The following is a 16613-nucleotide window of genomic DNA, read 5'->3' on the forward strand; positions in this document are numbered from 1 at the left end:
ACAGAGTCCCTCTGAAGCTGTGGGGTACAAGTGTGTGTGTGTGTGTTGGTGTGTCTTCTGTGTGTATATGTTGCTTTGCACTATGCGTAAGCGTATTCCTCTCCTCGCCACGCCACTCCGCTCCGCTCCACTCCTCTTCTGCTGACGTTTTTCCTTTTGCTGTTTTTGTTGCTTGTATTTCTGTTTGCTCCTTTTTCTGCGTATCGCGACGCGGGCACAACAAATTGAGTTAATCCAAGAAAACGGAATAATAAAACGAGGGGCCGAGGGAGACAGAGAGAGAGAGAGTGCGATGGAGAGATGGGAGTCTGGCTCTGCCGCTTTATAAATGATGCCTCTCCGTGTTGCGTGCAAACGGTTGAGATTTACGTGGGGCGGAGAAGCCGCAGCAGCAGCAGCCGGAGCTCTGCATTAATGAAAGGAAGCAACGGGGTGGAGGTTGTTGGTGATGTTGGTGGCTAGGGGGGGGGGGACTCCAGTTGGCTTAAGCACGAGCTGCGGATGCGGATGCAGGCGGAAGTTGTTTTCTCTACCTCCTGTCGCGCTCTTCTCTCTGTGCTCTCCACTTCCTCTTGCTTCCACTTCCTTCCTTCCGGTCCCTGCGCTTTCCAGCGCTTTACTTCTGGCACGCAACGCAACGCAACGGCACTCCTCCTTCCTGCTGTTATTTCTTTTCTTATTCTTATTCTTTTTCTTAATTTAATATTTACTTTGCACTTTGTTTAACTTTTACTTTTCTTTTCATTTTACTTTTCCAATTTAAATTCCATGCCGGAAAAGTTTTCCCTGAATGCGCGACTGCGGATCGTTGCGGGGGTGCACAGCGGGTGTGCAGAGGGTGTACAGAGTGTGGGAAACTTTTTGCCGCTTTTCGCTTTACTCAGGTTCGGAAAGGTTAACGGTACCTTGGAATGGGGGCCGTTCGGGAGTTGGATGGTGGGTGGAAATACCGCACCGCACTGCACTGATACCGAAAGAACACCCAAACTACGACTCCTCCTGCGCTTCGGTTCTTCTCTGGCTGGTGTCCCGTGTGAGGGCGGGGGACGGGTGACGGTAACATGCAATTTGCTTATGGAAATATTTGCACTTCTCTCCGACGCATAGGGAGGTTGGGGGAAAGTTGTTAAATTCTGCGGGCGCCCACACAATTTCCCACACACTTCAAGTGGCCGCCATAATTACGGCAATCGTGTAATCGCAATTGTGATTGTAACAGTAATTGTAATCCAATTCGCTTGGCAGCCGCTTCACGCCACGCCACGCCACACAAACAACAAACCACACCAATCACCGATCCACTCACACAACACAACACTCGCACTCGCACTCACTGGAATGACTCGCACACAAAATACGAGAGTCTCAAGCACCACGCGATTTAACCGAATATTTATAACCGTTAATTGTCTGAAGCAGCAGCACTGGCAGAAGAGCGTTAACCAAAAACCGAAGACACGGCAATGGCGACGATTGTGAAAGGACTAAACGGGCGAACGGAACTCGGCAGACGAATCGACTCGAAAATGGGTAAGACGTCAGCACACACACTCGCACCAGAACTCAGCCTCACACTCACTCTGGCCTACGCTCTCTATCTCTCTCTCTGCGAGCGCCTCACACTGAGAGGAGGGCAGGCAGCAAAATAGAGAGAGAGAGTACGTAAAAACGAGAGAACAACCGCGGCCCGTTGCTTAGAAAATTTTAGCATGACTCTCACAGTAGGGTCAGGCGGCGGCGTCGGCGTGTGAGTGGCCCGAGCGAGAGGGAGAGAGAGAGAGAGAGAGAGAGAGCGCTAGAGAGCAGGCGAGTACGAGTGTGAGTGCGAGTGCATGGCAATTCGTGTGCATTCTTTTGCCTTCGCACCACTCTCTGCTGCTCCCTCGCACTGCACTGCACTGCACTTTGGGGGTTGAATTGATATGTATTGCAAGCATGACATGGCAGCTTGTCAGAAAGCGTTAGGGCTAGCGGCAGAGGGAGACGGAATGGCAGAGGTAGAGGTAGCGGCAGAGGCAAAGTCAGTCTCACAGCTCAATGGGAGAGAAGAGTAACGGACTCAAAATGGTGGCCACCACCACAACACAACATCGTTGAGATTGCTCGCTCAATCGGTTTCTGCTGCTGCTCCAACATAGCTGTAAACAAAATTTGCGGTTCATGAGCTCAACGCCTTCGCAGCTGGAGTTGAAGCTGGAGCTGGAACTGCAGCTGCAGCGCTCTATGGTCCGAACGACCACTTTTGTTGGCCAAAACCTAATTTTTAAAAGTCACAACTAAAACTTGGTTTTGATCACTCTGCATTAGAAAAAGATGGACCATTAAAGCTGCGTACCAGAAATTTCCATAGATGGCGCCACATTCGCAAAATCAGCTGTGCAACCCAACTGTTTTTATAGTAAAGCACGTGAAGGGAAAAAGTGCCAAATTAATAACCATTTTAGACCTCTCAAAAATTGAAAAACGCCAAAAAGTGATGAAATTTTTTTGATGAATCTTAATCTGTCGGGTTCTTACTACGTGTTTTGAGTTTTTAACTGTCTCTAGTAGTTGTGATGTCTTCGTAATTGAAGGTTAAAGTGAGGCCTTCAACATGTGCCAACTTGTAATGAAAACTAATTTTTTAAAAGGTGTACAGAGTGAGTCCTACCTAGTCCCACCCTGAAACCTTTTGTGTCTCGTAGATTAATAAATTCTTTTTGAAATGTATATAGTAAGAAATGTCACTTTTCACCACAATTCTTAGAATTTGCATTAATAGAGCATAACCTCAAATTCGAAAATGCAGAGTTGTTTGCCGTATGGAATCCAGAGAAGGGTAAAATTATCAATTAATTGAAAACGGATCTTAAGGCGACATATCATATGAAATTAATAAAGCTTTTGAAGATACCAGCAATAAAATTTGTTATCGCTTGGCAACATACCGAAACAAATGCAAGTAAAATTCAAAGATGTTTGAACGAAAATATGTGGATTGGCCACAAGCCTTTATTTCACTACTATTATCTTTATGCCCAGAGAATGCTAACTAAGTTCGTAAGGCTGTACAGGACCCAGTCGGAAAGCCGGCACATATCTCACCTAACGAGGCGTTAACCTTGCTTCTAGAAAAGGATCTCAGCAATAATTTACGGAAACCTTTAAACGATTTTATTTTTATTTAAATCAAAATTTTGTTTAGGCGTGCAACGCCGTTTTCTTAAATAAAATATGCTTAATACTTTTTTTCACTATAACTAATAATTTAAACATGCATTATTAAAAAAAGGGGCGGTGCCAAACCCATCTTTTTTCTTAACTCCACTTCTTATTGATTATATATATCCAATACAAAAAACTAAATGAAAAAAATCTTGTTCCGTTCGGGAGTAATTAATTTTGGCCAACAAAAGTGGTCGTTCGGACCATAGTGCAGCGCCGTCGAAGGAGAGTTCAGGTGTCGCACAATGGAAAATATTGCTGCATACTTGTCAGGGCAGGAATGTGAGAGGCACACAGAACGATGAGAGCTTAACTTGAGTTAATTATTGCAAAACACAAAGACTACCCTATACAATACTGCAACGAAGGAGCAGAGGGGGATAGACATAGAGTCTGTGCTTGAGAGAGCGATTGATGGATGGAAATGGAAGGAAATCGAAGAGGTAATGAAGTTATTGGGTTAGAACAGATTTATCAGGTCTGGTTAGTTCTCGTTAAAAGCAAAAAACGAAAGAAAGAGTTGATCGGTTTGGTTCTCTATTCAATATCCTTGCCCAGATCCCACCACGATCACCGATCGATCGTAATCCCAAAATTAAATTGATTGGAAATAAATTGAGCACAAATTGAGGTTTTAGGGGTCGCAATCAATACGATCTATGCCTCGGCCCTACCCTCCACTCACAGCCCCGAGCAATGCTAAAGTATAGGATTCTCATCTCTAATCTTATGCCCGATTCGAACAAAAGAGCCCGAAACTCGAACGGGAGTGGGGTAGAAGCACAAGCAGGACCTGAAGCCATTGCCGGATCCGGAGAGAACAACGGGGTGAAACGAAGCGCTGGGTATATAAAAAAACAACAACAAAAACACAACTGAAATACTCATGCATCCTTGCAGTGTGCTTCTGTGTGCGTGTGTGTGTTTATGTGTGCCGGAACAAAAGCAAGCTTCACGATATCCTCGGATGAGCATTTGGCTGATGCTGCCTCTGCTTCTGTTGCCGTCCCTGCTCCTGCTGCTGCTCCTCTACTTGCTGCTGGCATTGCGGTTCGCTTGTATGATGATGTTGGCAGTGTCGCAACCGCTGTTTCCATACCCTGACCCAGAACCACTGCGATTTTCGTGAGCAGTTTGATTCAATCTTTGATTCCGCTAATATATACCTGCATATAGTGCTGTTTACGCTTTCGAATTTCGGGGGTGGTGGCGGTTGGCAGATGTTCCAGCTAAATATAAAAGATCACAGTTCAAAGACCTACTGTACGAGTACGGAAGGGTACTTGTTGTTTCGACTGGACCTCCTATATTGTTGCTGTTATTTCTGGTGCTGTTTATGTAGCCACACAGACACACACACAAACGCAAGTACACACTCTCTCAAAAAGGGACGATTACGGCGATGACGATAACGATGTCGATGAGGCGACAGCGGTAGCGGCGGCGGCGGCGGTGGCGCAGCGGGCATCGTTGAGATCGAAGCGGAACAACTACGAGGACGAGTATGTGTGCACATTGGCACATTTAACAATGGCTCTGTGTGTGTTTTTTTTTTTTTTTTTTTTTTTTTTTTTTTTGTTGTGTGACTACAGGAAAGCTTCATGCCGACTCAGCCGAAGCCGAAGTGAGGGACTCTAACCGCTCTAAAACCACCCCCACCTATCCCGGATCCCGGCGGTACTGTCGCGAGATATTACTTCGCCGGGGGGAGATGCCCGTAGGGCTCTTCTCTTAATAATCTCCTTTATCCTTTATCTCCTTGCATTGCGTGCTCTTTCTTCGCGACGCAGTTTGGTAGCCAAACACGAGGGTCGTCCTCGTGCTTAAACCTATGCAGGTAGGCTTTAAAGCAACCGTGTCCTGTCAGCAGTTGTGTCAGGTGATACTCCACTTGTCCATGGCTACGGTTCAGCCAACTCTTCAGGTCTGGGATTAGCATATGGGTCCATCGCCCTTTGCTGCTGTTATCCCACGAATCTTGCCATTGCAGGATTGTGCGCTGCCTTAAGGCACCTCTGGTGTCCTGGTCCGTAGTCCCCAGGGTTCGCTGTGCCCTGATTCCTGCGGCTTCTCTTGCCAGCAGATGGATGGGAATCATTCCTGCTACCACAAGTGCGGCGTCTTGGGATACCGTTCTGAATGCGCAACACACCCTCAGGGCACACAGCCTCTGGACTGCGTTGCATTCTCGGGCATATGTTTTATGCTTCATTGCATCAACCCATATTGGTGCAGCGTACATTAGCGTTGAGCCAACTACGCTCGCTAGTAGCTTTCGCCTTTGCTGTTTCGGGCCTCCGGTGTTGGCCATGATGCGAGATAGGGCCACTGCCGTCTTTCCTGCTTTGCTGCTTGCATACGCCATGTGATGCTTGAAGCTGAGTCTGTGGTCAATCATGCCCCCCAGGTACTTCAGGCTTGGACTGGAGCTAATAGTGCAGTCTCCTACTCGGATCGTGGCCGTCTCCACTACTTTCCTGCTGCTTATGAGCACCGCCTCCGTTTTGTGGGTGGCTAATGAGAGATCCCTCCCTGATAGCCATGTTCTGGCTCTCTCTACCGCGTCGTTGCAGATTTCTTCCGCCGCTTCTTTCTGTTTTGCCACTACGACTATTGCTATGTCGTCGGCAAAGCCTATCACCGTGGCGCCCATTGGCATATCCATCTTAAGGATTCCATCATACATGATGTTCCACAGCAGCGGGTCGAGGACCGATCCTTGGGGAACTCCTCCAGTGATTTGGTGCTCACGTGTCCCTTTATCCGTCTCATATATGAGCACTCGGTCTCTTAGGTAGTCCGCGATGATATTCTGCAGATACGGCGGTATTTGAAAGTTTCTCAATTCTTCTAGTATGTGATCCCAATTGGCAGAGTTGAATGCATTTTGGACATCGAGTGTTGCCACTATGCAATACTCTTTGGTCCCGTACATCCATCGGGTGCCATCGATAGCTCGCTTTGCTATCTCACATACCTCGCCGATTGCGTCCACCGTGGACCTGCCTTTGCGAAACCCGTGCTGTCTCGGTGAGAGCTGACGCGTTACTGCCTTCTCCAGCCTGGTGTGGATTATGCGCTCGAGGATCTTACCCACTGTGTCGAGCATGCAGAGTGGTCTATAGGATGATGGCTCCTCGGTCGGCTTGTTCCCCTTGGGTAAGAGGACTAGCCGCTGTCGCTTCCATGGTCTGGGGAAGGTCCCTTCGGACATGCACGCATTGAATAAATCCACGTACATTTGTGGATTGGTCTCAATAGCCGTGCGGAGAACGGCATTTGGGACCCCATCAGGTCCTGGTGCTTTGCCGTTCTTGATCCGTTGTAGAGCTTCGAGGACTTCTGCTCCCGTGGTGGCTTCTATTTCAGGTGGCGGTATTCTATCCATCACCCTCTGGGCTGCCACTTTCTCTGGAAATAGGGTTTCTACTATGTTAACCAGCAGATCTGCACACACTGGCGGCGGGGGACTGAACACTCGCAGTCTCTTCATTACCAGCCTGTATGCGTAGCCCCAAGGGTTCGCATCTGCGTCATCGCAGAGCTTTTCGAAGCATTTGCGCTTGGCATCCTTGATCTGCCTCTTCAAGCAGCGTCTGCTTTCCTTATATTCTCCTTGGAGCCTCTCGAATTCCGGGGAACCTCTCGAACGCTGGTATAGTCGTCTTTTCCGCTGGCACTCCTGCCTGGCGCTACCTATTGCAGCGTTCCACCAATACGTTGGCCTGCGGTTGTTCAGGCTTCTTCTTTTCCTTAGCATGGAGGCATCACATGCTTCCAGCGTATGTATAGCCAGTTGGCTCGGGCATCCCCACTCCGTCGCCCAAGCGTTGAAATCGCCGGCTATGAGCGTAGGGTGTTTCTCCCGCGCATCTTCAGCAATCCTTTCCAGTGCCTGCGTCGCCTGCTGTAGGCTGAGCCTCGGGGGCAGGTAGCAGCTATATATGTGCACTCCATTTATCCGGGCTCTGGCGAATCCGTCTCCGACGTATGTTTGCAGTAGTTGCTGTGTGGGACTCGCACAGCTCCATATCGCTGCCTTCTTGCTCGAGTCAGCAATCCACTCTCCCGAGTTGCGATTCCGGTATTGCTCGCTTATGACTGCTACATCAATACGGTGCTCCCTTATGGTCTGGTCCAGCAGCTGCTGTGCCATCTCGCAGTGGTTGAGGTTTAGTTGGATGATTTTCATCTATCCTTCATTTGCTGCATCGCCTTTTGGTACTGCGGGCACCTCGAACTCGTCGTTTGGTGCTTCGGGTCCTTCACCCGGTGGAGCTTGCAAAGAATGCAACTTGGTTCGTCTTTGCAATCTTTGGCCTGGTGGTCGGCTCCTGCGCAATTGTAGCAGCACTTCGTGAAGTCTTGGCTGCTCTTACAATTAGGCGCGATGTGGCCAAATTCCATGCACTTGTAGCATCTTCGGGGAGTTGACTTGGGTCGTATTCTGCAATACCCCCACCCCAGGCGAATTCTTCCTTTCTCCAGGAGGGGCTTTGCTATAGCCGGTGGAACTTTCAGGGTCAGGGTCTGCGTGCTCCTATAGGCTGGTCTGATGGAGATGGCTGCGGCCTCGCAGATTTCCACCCCTGCCTGCGCTTTGAGTTCCGCTAGGACTTCCTCTTGGGTGGACACTTCGTCTATGTCCCTTACCTCCAAGATGACAGTTTCGATAAGACTCCTTACTTCAACCGTGCTTCCTAGCGCTTCCTTGCCTGCTGCCTGCATCTCGTGGGTTCTCGGGTCCGCCGATTTTTCCAGCATCAGCAACAGCTCTCCTTTTTCCGTGCGTCGCACCCCTTGCACCGATTGCCCTAGCTTTTTAAGACTTGGCTCTTTCTTGACCTTCCTTAGAATGTCTGCATATGAGACAGTGCTGGTGGCGGCGATGACTATTGCATCGCTGCGTGGCGGTCTTGGTCGTTGCTGCTGCTTTGGCTTTGGCCTTTGCCTAGCTACGACCTTCACCCACCCCACCTCTCGATCCTTTGGGGCGTCCTCCGGTCCCTTGCGAGCTACGGCGTCCCTCATTTGGCCTTCCTGCGGCTTCTTCTCCGTTTTTTTTTTTACTTTTTGGGTCCATGTTTTGGCTTCTTCGGCCTTGGGGACGGGGACGGGGACGGGTGGGTGGTGTTCCTGGGCTCTGGCCGTGCCCTCTTTCCCGCCCTCTCCGTCACTGCCGGCTGTGTAACCTTGGCTACAGCCTGCTCCGCAGAGATCGCCTGCCAGCACGATTCCAACTCTCGCTGCAGATATTCGATCTCATCCACCAGATCCCTCATTGGGTTCGTGATGGACCTCTTTGGGAGCACCATCAGCTTCCTCAACTCTCTGGCCTTTTGGCCCAAGCTCGCCAAATGCGCCATGGCCCTCTCCTTCTGGTCTGCTTGCCCCTCTTGGGGGCGCTGCAGCGTTGGAGGAGAGGATCTTGCGCGCTCCTCCACTGCTTCCGCCAGCTGGTTTGGCGATCGCGCCAGAGCATTTTTCCGGCGAAAGGGATTCTCCTCATCCCAGGCGAATGAGCTTGTCAGTGGAGTGCTGCAAGCCGCAGCTTGTTCCCGCTGATCGCTCATCTCCGATCTGGCCGTTGATCTGGCAACTCCGGTTGCTGTGGCCGCGCCCTCTATTGGCCAGGCGCTGTCGTTTTCCAGCACTTAGCTCCGTGCCTTTAGTCAGCTGTTCTTCCGTCGTTATCCAACACCACTTGCGGTGTGCTTGGCCAATTTTGCCCAAAAACAAAAAGAAGGCAGCAACCAACAAGTGGCGCCAAGAATCACAGCGAAGAAGAATAGGAAAACAGGCACTTACCTGCTGTTCCTTCCCCCCCCCCCCCCCCCCTTCGGCCTAGGGCTCGACGGCGTCCCACTGGGATTTCGGCCAGTACTATTGGCCAGGTGGCCGCTTCTCTGCTTGCGGACTTGCGTTCCGCGCAGGTAAGTAACGCAGCACTACTATGGCTCGCGCTAACTACTCTTTGCCTCTTTTCCAGGCTAACTTCCGACGTTTTCCACTGAATTATACGGAACGATTTTGGCTCTGTGTGTGTGTTTGCATCCGTGTGCGAGTGTTTGAGTGTGTGCCAGGCAGGCAGGCCGGCAGGCAGGCGGGCGGGCGGACAGGACGTGCAGTGAGGTGAAGCCGACTCAGCAGGCGATGCGTGTAAAAAGGATAATTTGTCAATATGTTCACTCATTCCGGATTTGCACGGCCTTTTGCCGGCAGTTGGCATCATCATGGGATTGAATTGGGCTAGCACTTGGGTTTCGCCTGGTGTTGGGATTCCACTACGAGTCTGGGTATGGGTATGGGTATGTGTGTGGGTATGGGTGGAGTGTGCGTGTGGGCCTTCGTTTGGTTTACATATGCAAATAAATTGTGAATTATAAACAGCCTCTCGACTTTCATTAACTTCAAATTGCAACAGTTGTTAAAAACGCTTAATAGCTTAACAAATTCGATGATTGGTATTCGCTCGATAAATGCCAAAGCTCCAAATTTCCAAAGAGAAATTCCATTCTTTATGATCTTTTATCGATCTCTGTACACATTCCACTGTCCAGAAAACAGGAAGACTTGTTCAAAACCAATTACAGTTCAAATCTCCTGTGTGGCCCATTCGCCCAAAAAGCAATCCGACTTTGGGGCCAGTGGGTGCAACAATCAGGAAGGCCAAAGCCAAAGCCGAAGCCAAGCAAAGCAAAGTCATCGCCAAAACCAATAACAAAATAAACTCCGTGCAACACCAAACCCCAAAAACCTCAGAGCACCCCGTTCTCCCTTCGGAATTCCACAAAAGGCCCGCCCAACCCCCCCCCCCCCCCCCCCCCCCCCCCCCCCCCCCCCCCCCCCCCCCCCCCCCCCCCCCCCCCCCCCCCCCGCAAACCACACCGCAACCATCAGTACCGTTCTTCGTTCTCCGCCATTCATTCTCCCTGCGGACAGCCTCGAGACACTTCTGCTGCGCTGCCATCGTCGAGGACAAAACGCTGGCGATAAGATTTAGAAAAACACCCTCAGACACAAAACAAATCCACAAAAATACCGACACGGATACCACAGGGTACCAACACACACAGAGAGAGAGAGAGAGCAGCACTCACTCACACCCAGAAAGTGGGAGAATAAGCGCAAAGCTTACACAAAAGTGGCGTTAAACATGATGCGGAAACACGATGTTCGTCAGCGTCGACGGCGACGGCGACGAAGACAGAGGAAGAGCAAGGAAGAAGGAAAAAAAGGGGCCGGGGAGACAGAGAGAGGGAGAGAGAGAGAGGCCGAGAACAGTGTCGACAATGAGCCTTCGAGCGAAAACCGCTGCTAAAACTTCACGCTTAAATATTTTTCACACCACATAGCGACAAGTTTGTAAAGACAGAGAAAAAGGGAAAGAGTAAAAGAGTGAGACAGAGAGATAGAGAGAGAGAGAGACAAGAGTAGAGTAGAGTGCATGCCAGAGAAGTGAGATGTGGATAACAACGCGGCCAAGTCTTCAGAATGGCACGAAACCCAACGGAAGTGCAAGGAATGCGCGGGTCGGAGAGAAGACCGAGTGACTGACTGGAGGACACACAGAGCGACAGTGAGAAGAGTCGAGATTGACGAGGGGTAAGGAGAGAATGGAGAATGTCCGTAAGTAGACGGCAAATGTCTAAATACCCTTTCGGTAGTGCCAAATGCCGGAGATTCCAAAGGAGACCGCAACGAATGCGCCAAAAGCTCAAGCTGGAGCTGACGAGAGTGAGTGATTTTGGTAGCAGGACCAGGACCCCAGAGCCCAGACTCCAGAGCCCAGGGCAGGATCTGTTACTTGGAATGCTACACAGCGGCAGAGGAGAAACAAAAATACATCGTAATGAACATGTGCGTATGAATGCCGAGAAGGGAATGCAAATTAATGTTTCATTCGGATGGTAAGGAATGTAAGGAATGCTGGTCCACTGAACAGAAATGACGTACCCTCTCTAATGTGGCTGAGTGAATGATTAATTTAGGAAATAACTAAATGAGTGCAATGATTCAATTGAAATGTTTGAATGCCTGAAAGAGATATATGTACATGTCCTTAGATAGATTGGCAGTGAAAGCGATGTTCGAGCACTGATTAGTCCCATGAAGCCCATCAGAAAGAGTGCATTCACTCACTCACTGGCCCCATTCAAGCAGAGTATTCCGTATGCTCACTGCTGTGGAGTGTAGGAGGACAAACCAATGGATACCAATGGACCCACAGGAGGGAAACCAAACCCAAATCTAAACCGAAACACAATTGCTGGAAATTAAAAAGAAAACTTTAATCATGCCCGCGGGCAGTCACACAGCAGCCAGCCAGCCGGATGGGGCCCCGTTTGGGGCATGGGGCATGGGGCATGGGATATTGGGACTGTGTAAGAATCTTAGAGTCCGTTTGCAACTGTCTGATAATACAACGAAACTTCTGCAAGTTTCCGGTCGTAAGAACAATATTCCGTGCTCATTTCCGCAGCCATATTCTTCGGCCCACACACACAAAAGGGAGTCGGTCCTGCCAAGTCCTGCCAGCAGTCGCCAGTCCGTTCCGGGCCAAAGTCCACCCAAAGGCAAAACTCTCAGACAATTGTTGTTCTTGGGCGGAGCTCGAAACTTGCAATCGCAACTTGGCTTGGGCTCTGGCTCTGGCTCTGGCTCCAAGTTGGATCTGTGGGTGTGGGCTGCCTAGCATAGCCATACATATGTAGCGATTACTTCCTCCCCCTCCTTGCCACAACAAAGTGCAAACAAGTCCCTGTACCTTATAGTTGCATTTTGGAAAAACTTTTTCCGCTTCCTCTCTCCCACTCTCTTCCACCCTCCTTGCCATTGAAAGACGTCATAAGAGCAGGCGGCAGGAGAGGTGGGTTGTGCGCACAGGCAGTCAATCAATACGTTAGTTCAGTGCTCATCAAAAAGTCCAATCACAAATTGGCAAAGAGCCGACCGTAGCGGACTCCACCACGCATACCATCCATCCTCTGTGCGGCTGTGAGGCGGAAGCCAAGTCAAGCGCAGGCCCAAGAGCAGGACCCCTCACCCACACACCCACACACGCACACACCCATGCACCCACTCACTTGAGTGACCTGCTGGACCACGGGTCGGAGGTGGGACGGACGGGTCAAAAGGGGCGTAGGCAATAATGGCATTTAAATGCAGGGTCACGTATCAATTTACTTGGTTATTAGTTACGAGCATAACCTGGTCGGGCAGGTCCTGGGTCCTGGCCCCCGTTTCGACTCCTTGGTTGACCAGTGACCCAACTCTCTCTCTCCCCATCTCTATCTCTCTCTCTCTCTCTCTCTCTCTCTCTCTCTGTCTCTCTGTCCTAGTCTGTCTCTCTGTCCTATGTCTGTCTCTCTGTCCTAGTCTGTCTCTCTGTCCTAGTCTGTCTCTCTGTCCTAGTCTGTCTCTCTGTCCTAGTCTGTCTCTCTGTCCTAGTCTGTCTCTCTGTCCTAGTCTGTCTCTCTGTCCTCCTGTCCCACTCTTCCTCTCTCGCACTCTCTGCCTGTCTATGTGCATCCCATTTGATATGCCCGCTTGGTCGGGGCCGAGCGACCGCACTCGCCACTTGCCCTCCAACCCGATGAGCAAATCCGAGCTGAGCTCTTAGTTTGTTGCTCTTTCCGAACGCTTTGCCTGCGCTCATAATGGATACGGCTTTGTGCTAAACTGACAGCACAACCCCCCTAACCCCTGACCCCTGACCACTAACCTGTGTCCCTGCCCCTGCTGCAGCCACACGGACTCGGACTCGGAGCCGGAAAGAGGGACCACGACGAGGAGCAGGACTGGTGCAGGAACAGCTTTTACCGCATTCGGACTGACTAGAAAACTTTTTTCACTTTTCAAGTTCTCGCTCCTCTGACAGCACTTCACCTCACTTCACTCCTCTCTGTGGCGCCTAGCGCCCGCGCTCTCTCTCTCTCTCTCTCTCTCTCTGTGCCTCCTGTATCTACTATATGCATGTGTGTACGTATACCCCATCGGTTAGCCTATCCCCGTGCTCCCACTGGTTGCACTTTCGTGCACTCAAGAAGAAGCCACCACAAAATCTTTCTGCCGAACCAGAACCCGAACCGTGGCGACCAGGAGAGGAGCCGTCGTTTCTTTTGGTTGTAGCTGAGAGAGACACAGACAGAGAGCCAAAGTTCTGTGGCAGATCTAGGGGGCAGAGGGCCTATGTGCCTATGTGCCTAGGTGGCAGCCAGGCAGCGAACTCTGGGCAATGCAACAGCACTATACAGGCGATACAAGCTGCGATACACAGATACTCTCGCATCTGTACTGAGAGAAACGATCGAGCAAGAAGTCTAAAAGGTTTATGGGGAAAAAACTCAATCGTTTCAGAACTATTTTGCCAGACAGTACATATTCGAAAATAAAATTCAAGTTGAAATGTCTCTCTTTTGAGTTGTGGGAGTTTTTCTCAGTGTACTGGATACAAACCCAAAAACAGCCACAGCAAAAAGAGCAGAGCAAACTGTGTGCCTACGATTCGTGGGTTCACCCTACTACATCGATAGCTCGATGCAATGGCAATGGGAGCTTTTGGTGCACTCCCCACACAGCCTTCGAGGGGATGCAAACAACGCACACACACACACTGTGGCACACCTATGTATATACCATACAAAAACACCATACAGGGGGGGGAGAGGAGCGCCATTCGGGGTGGGCGCAAATGTACTGCGCCGCCACAAGAAATCCCTAAACAAGCAACAACCAACATTGCACAACTCAACTTCCCTCGTCGACACCAACATCGATGGCGGAAGAGCCGACACACGGTTCGTCCTGGTCCTGCCACTGCCCCCCCCCCCCCCCCCCCCCCCCCCCCCCCCCACCACTCCCCCTCCGCTCACCCGATCCTGTGACTCCTCCACTTGGGGCTCTGAATGCGACTCGTGCTGCAGCTGCTGCTGGTTCTGCTGCATTCTGCATATAGAGCGGAATTTCCGGTCTAACCTCACAGCGCCCAAGCGGAAATACAAGCGGATTAGCTTTTAGATTTATATACTAACAAACACCGATTATACAGGTTGGGGGGTGGGGGGTTTGGGGACAGAGACGAGAGAGAAACACACACACACACAAAGGAAAAGAGGAGTTGGAAACTCCACTGTCCGCAGAGGAAGAAAAAGCTTCATTCTGTTACATGGTTCTGAGAGTTTTTGCGTGCCAACAACACATTTCACTACGAAATATGAAAGATAGAGAGAGAAGGGGCAAGATAGAGACACAGAGGTGACAGGAAGAGTATTGGCGAAGACCCAGTGCTCTTCGCATCCTAGATTCTCGTTGTTTTTGTTGCTGTTGTTGTTGTTGTTGCTGCTGCTGCTGCTGCTGGCGTTGCATTTTAGTGTTTCCTGCTCGAAGTTCAAATGTGAGAATATTTTCCATCGATGGAACCCACCACCCAACACCCCTCTGCCCAACACTTCTCTAACATGCCTTTGGTCCTTGCTTTACTGGTTTTTAGTGTTCATTTTTCAGATGCCAACAACTTTGGGTTATTTCCCAACTAATAGAGCTTGCTATTCCAGCCCCAAGCCATCAACACGAGTAGCTTGGGCCAAATCCTAGACAAAAAAAATTTCATGCCACATTTTTACTTGGGCCCAAAGTCTTACCAATTAGCCTTGGAAACTGTTAGCCTGGGAGTTACAATTTCAAGGGAGAATCCCAGTTAGAATTTTGTTTTGCTGATTGATTGATTACGGAGCAAGAATTCCAACATCATTTGTGAGACTCGCATTTGCTAGGGCAAATGATTTTTGGAGTCAGTTGCTGGAAATGTTTTTCGGTTCACATTTCAATTTGGAACATCAGGCATTTAAGAGTAGTTCAGGATCTTTTTTGTGCGTAACTCCTGTAAAGCAACTCAATTTCTAAAGAATGGTTGCTTCATCAGTTCCCAGAAAATCCCTTTTATTAATGTTTTTGGCAATTTGCATTCCCAAGAGCCGATCAGCACTTTTACGAATCTGTGATTTCATTACAATTAATAGCTGTTGTGACTATAATACTTTTTTGTATGAACAAGTAAAGAATTTCTGCATTTTTTTAGTTTAATAAATTTGTTCTTTTTAATTTGCCATTTAAAAACAAAATTAGTTTGATGTTTGATTAAATAAATGTACACTGTTTTAGTGGTATATTTATTTAATTATTTAGTAAAGAATTTCTGATTTTTTTTTAGTTTAATAAATTTATTCTTTTTAATTTGCAATTAAAAAAACAAAATTAGAGTTTTTAAATAAATGTGCACTGTTTTAGTGGTTTATTTATTTAATTATTTATTAAAGATTTTCTGCAATTTTTTAGTTAAATAAATTTGTTCTTTTTAATTTGCAATTTAAAAACAAAATTAGTTTGATGCTTGATTAAATAAAGGTACACTGTTTTAGTGGTTTATTTATTTAATTATTTTGTAGAGAATTTCTGAATTTTTTTGTTCTTTTTAAGTTTCAATTTACAAACAAAATAAGTTTGATGTTTGATTAAATAAATGTACACTATTTTAGTGGTTTATTTATATATGGATTTAATAAAGTTTTTTGCAATTTAGTAATTAATAAATTTGTTCCTTTTTAATTGCAGCTTAAAAACAAAAAATCTTTTTTGTTATTTAATTACATAAATGTGGACTGTTTTAGTTGTATATTTCTTTAATCTAATTCTAAAACTACTCGCAACACTCGTGCACTCATATATGTAGTTCGCCATTTTGAAACTTTTTGGGCTTTTTTATTTTACCAGCTTTTTTATTTTATTTTTTGTTGCTGCTTGCTAAAAACTTTTTTTGGTCCTGGGGATCGGAGGAAATGGTGCGCCACCTTAAAAATTGCAATGAAAGTCGTCGTCAAATTGTCATAAAAATGCGAAAACTTTGTTTTGTGTTGTTCCTCAGTTTTGTTATGGCTCTCATCCCCACGTTCCCCCCCGTAAAAATATCTCAGGTGCAAAAATGGATAAGAGGGAGGGGGGGGGGGTGTTTTGTCAAAGGGGCGATGTAGGGTTGAGAGGGTGCAAAGTTTTGCTCCCTTCCTTTGTGTCATCTCTGCTTTCTCTTCTCGAAAAGTTGTTTGCTTCCGCTTTAACGGAAAGTTTTTAAAGCCAGAACAAGGACAACAGAAAAGAACATTTTGCTTGACAATGAACGATTATTTTTCTTAAAATTGTCAACTTTGATTGACAGCAGGAGGAGCGAGACATACCCTGTGGCACTGTACCTCTCAAACAAAAAACCATAGCATACTCTTGAGCGCAGAGGTTGATCAACAACAGGTTGGTGGTAGGGCTTTCAACTCGTACTTCAGTCGTATTCCTCTTTGCAGTTTGATCAACCATGTCACGAACTGGGGCCCCTCTTTACAGGAACTTTTTAGGCTTAAACT

At 48.2% G+C, this 16613-nt stretch overlaps 1 long non-coding RNA gene and 1 pseudogene across 1 annotated transcript; one reads left to right on the forward strand and one right to left on the reverse strand.

Moving 5' to 3' along the window:
• Positions 1-16613, reverse strand: part of LOC117190058 — a 260701-nt pseudogene that overhangs the window by 113416 nt on the left and 130672 nt on the right.
• On the forward strand, positions 9030-9235 carry LOC117190061. Its single transcript, XR_004473643.1, has 2 exons — positions 9030-9137; positions 9194-9235. It is a non-coding gene; the product is annotated as an uncharacterized LOC117190061 (long non-coding RNA).

The sequence above is a fragment of the Drosophila miranda genome (genome assembly GCF_003369915.1).
Source record: "Drosophila miranda strain MSH22 chromosome Y unlocalized genomic scaffold, D.miranda_PacBio2.1 Contig_Y1_pilon, whole genome shotgun sequence".
NCBI lineage: Eukaryota > Metazoa > Arthropoda > Insecta > Diptera > Drosophilidae > Drosophila > Drosophila miranda.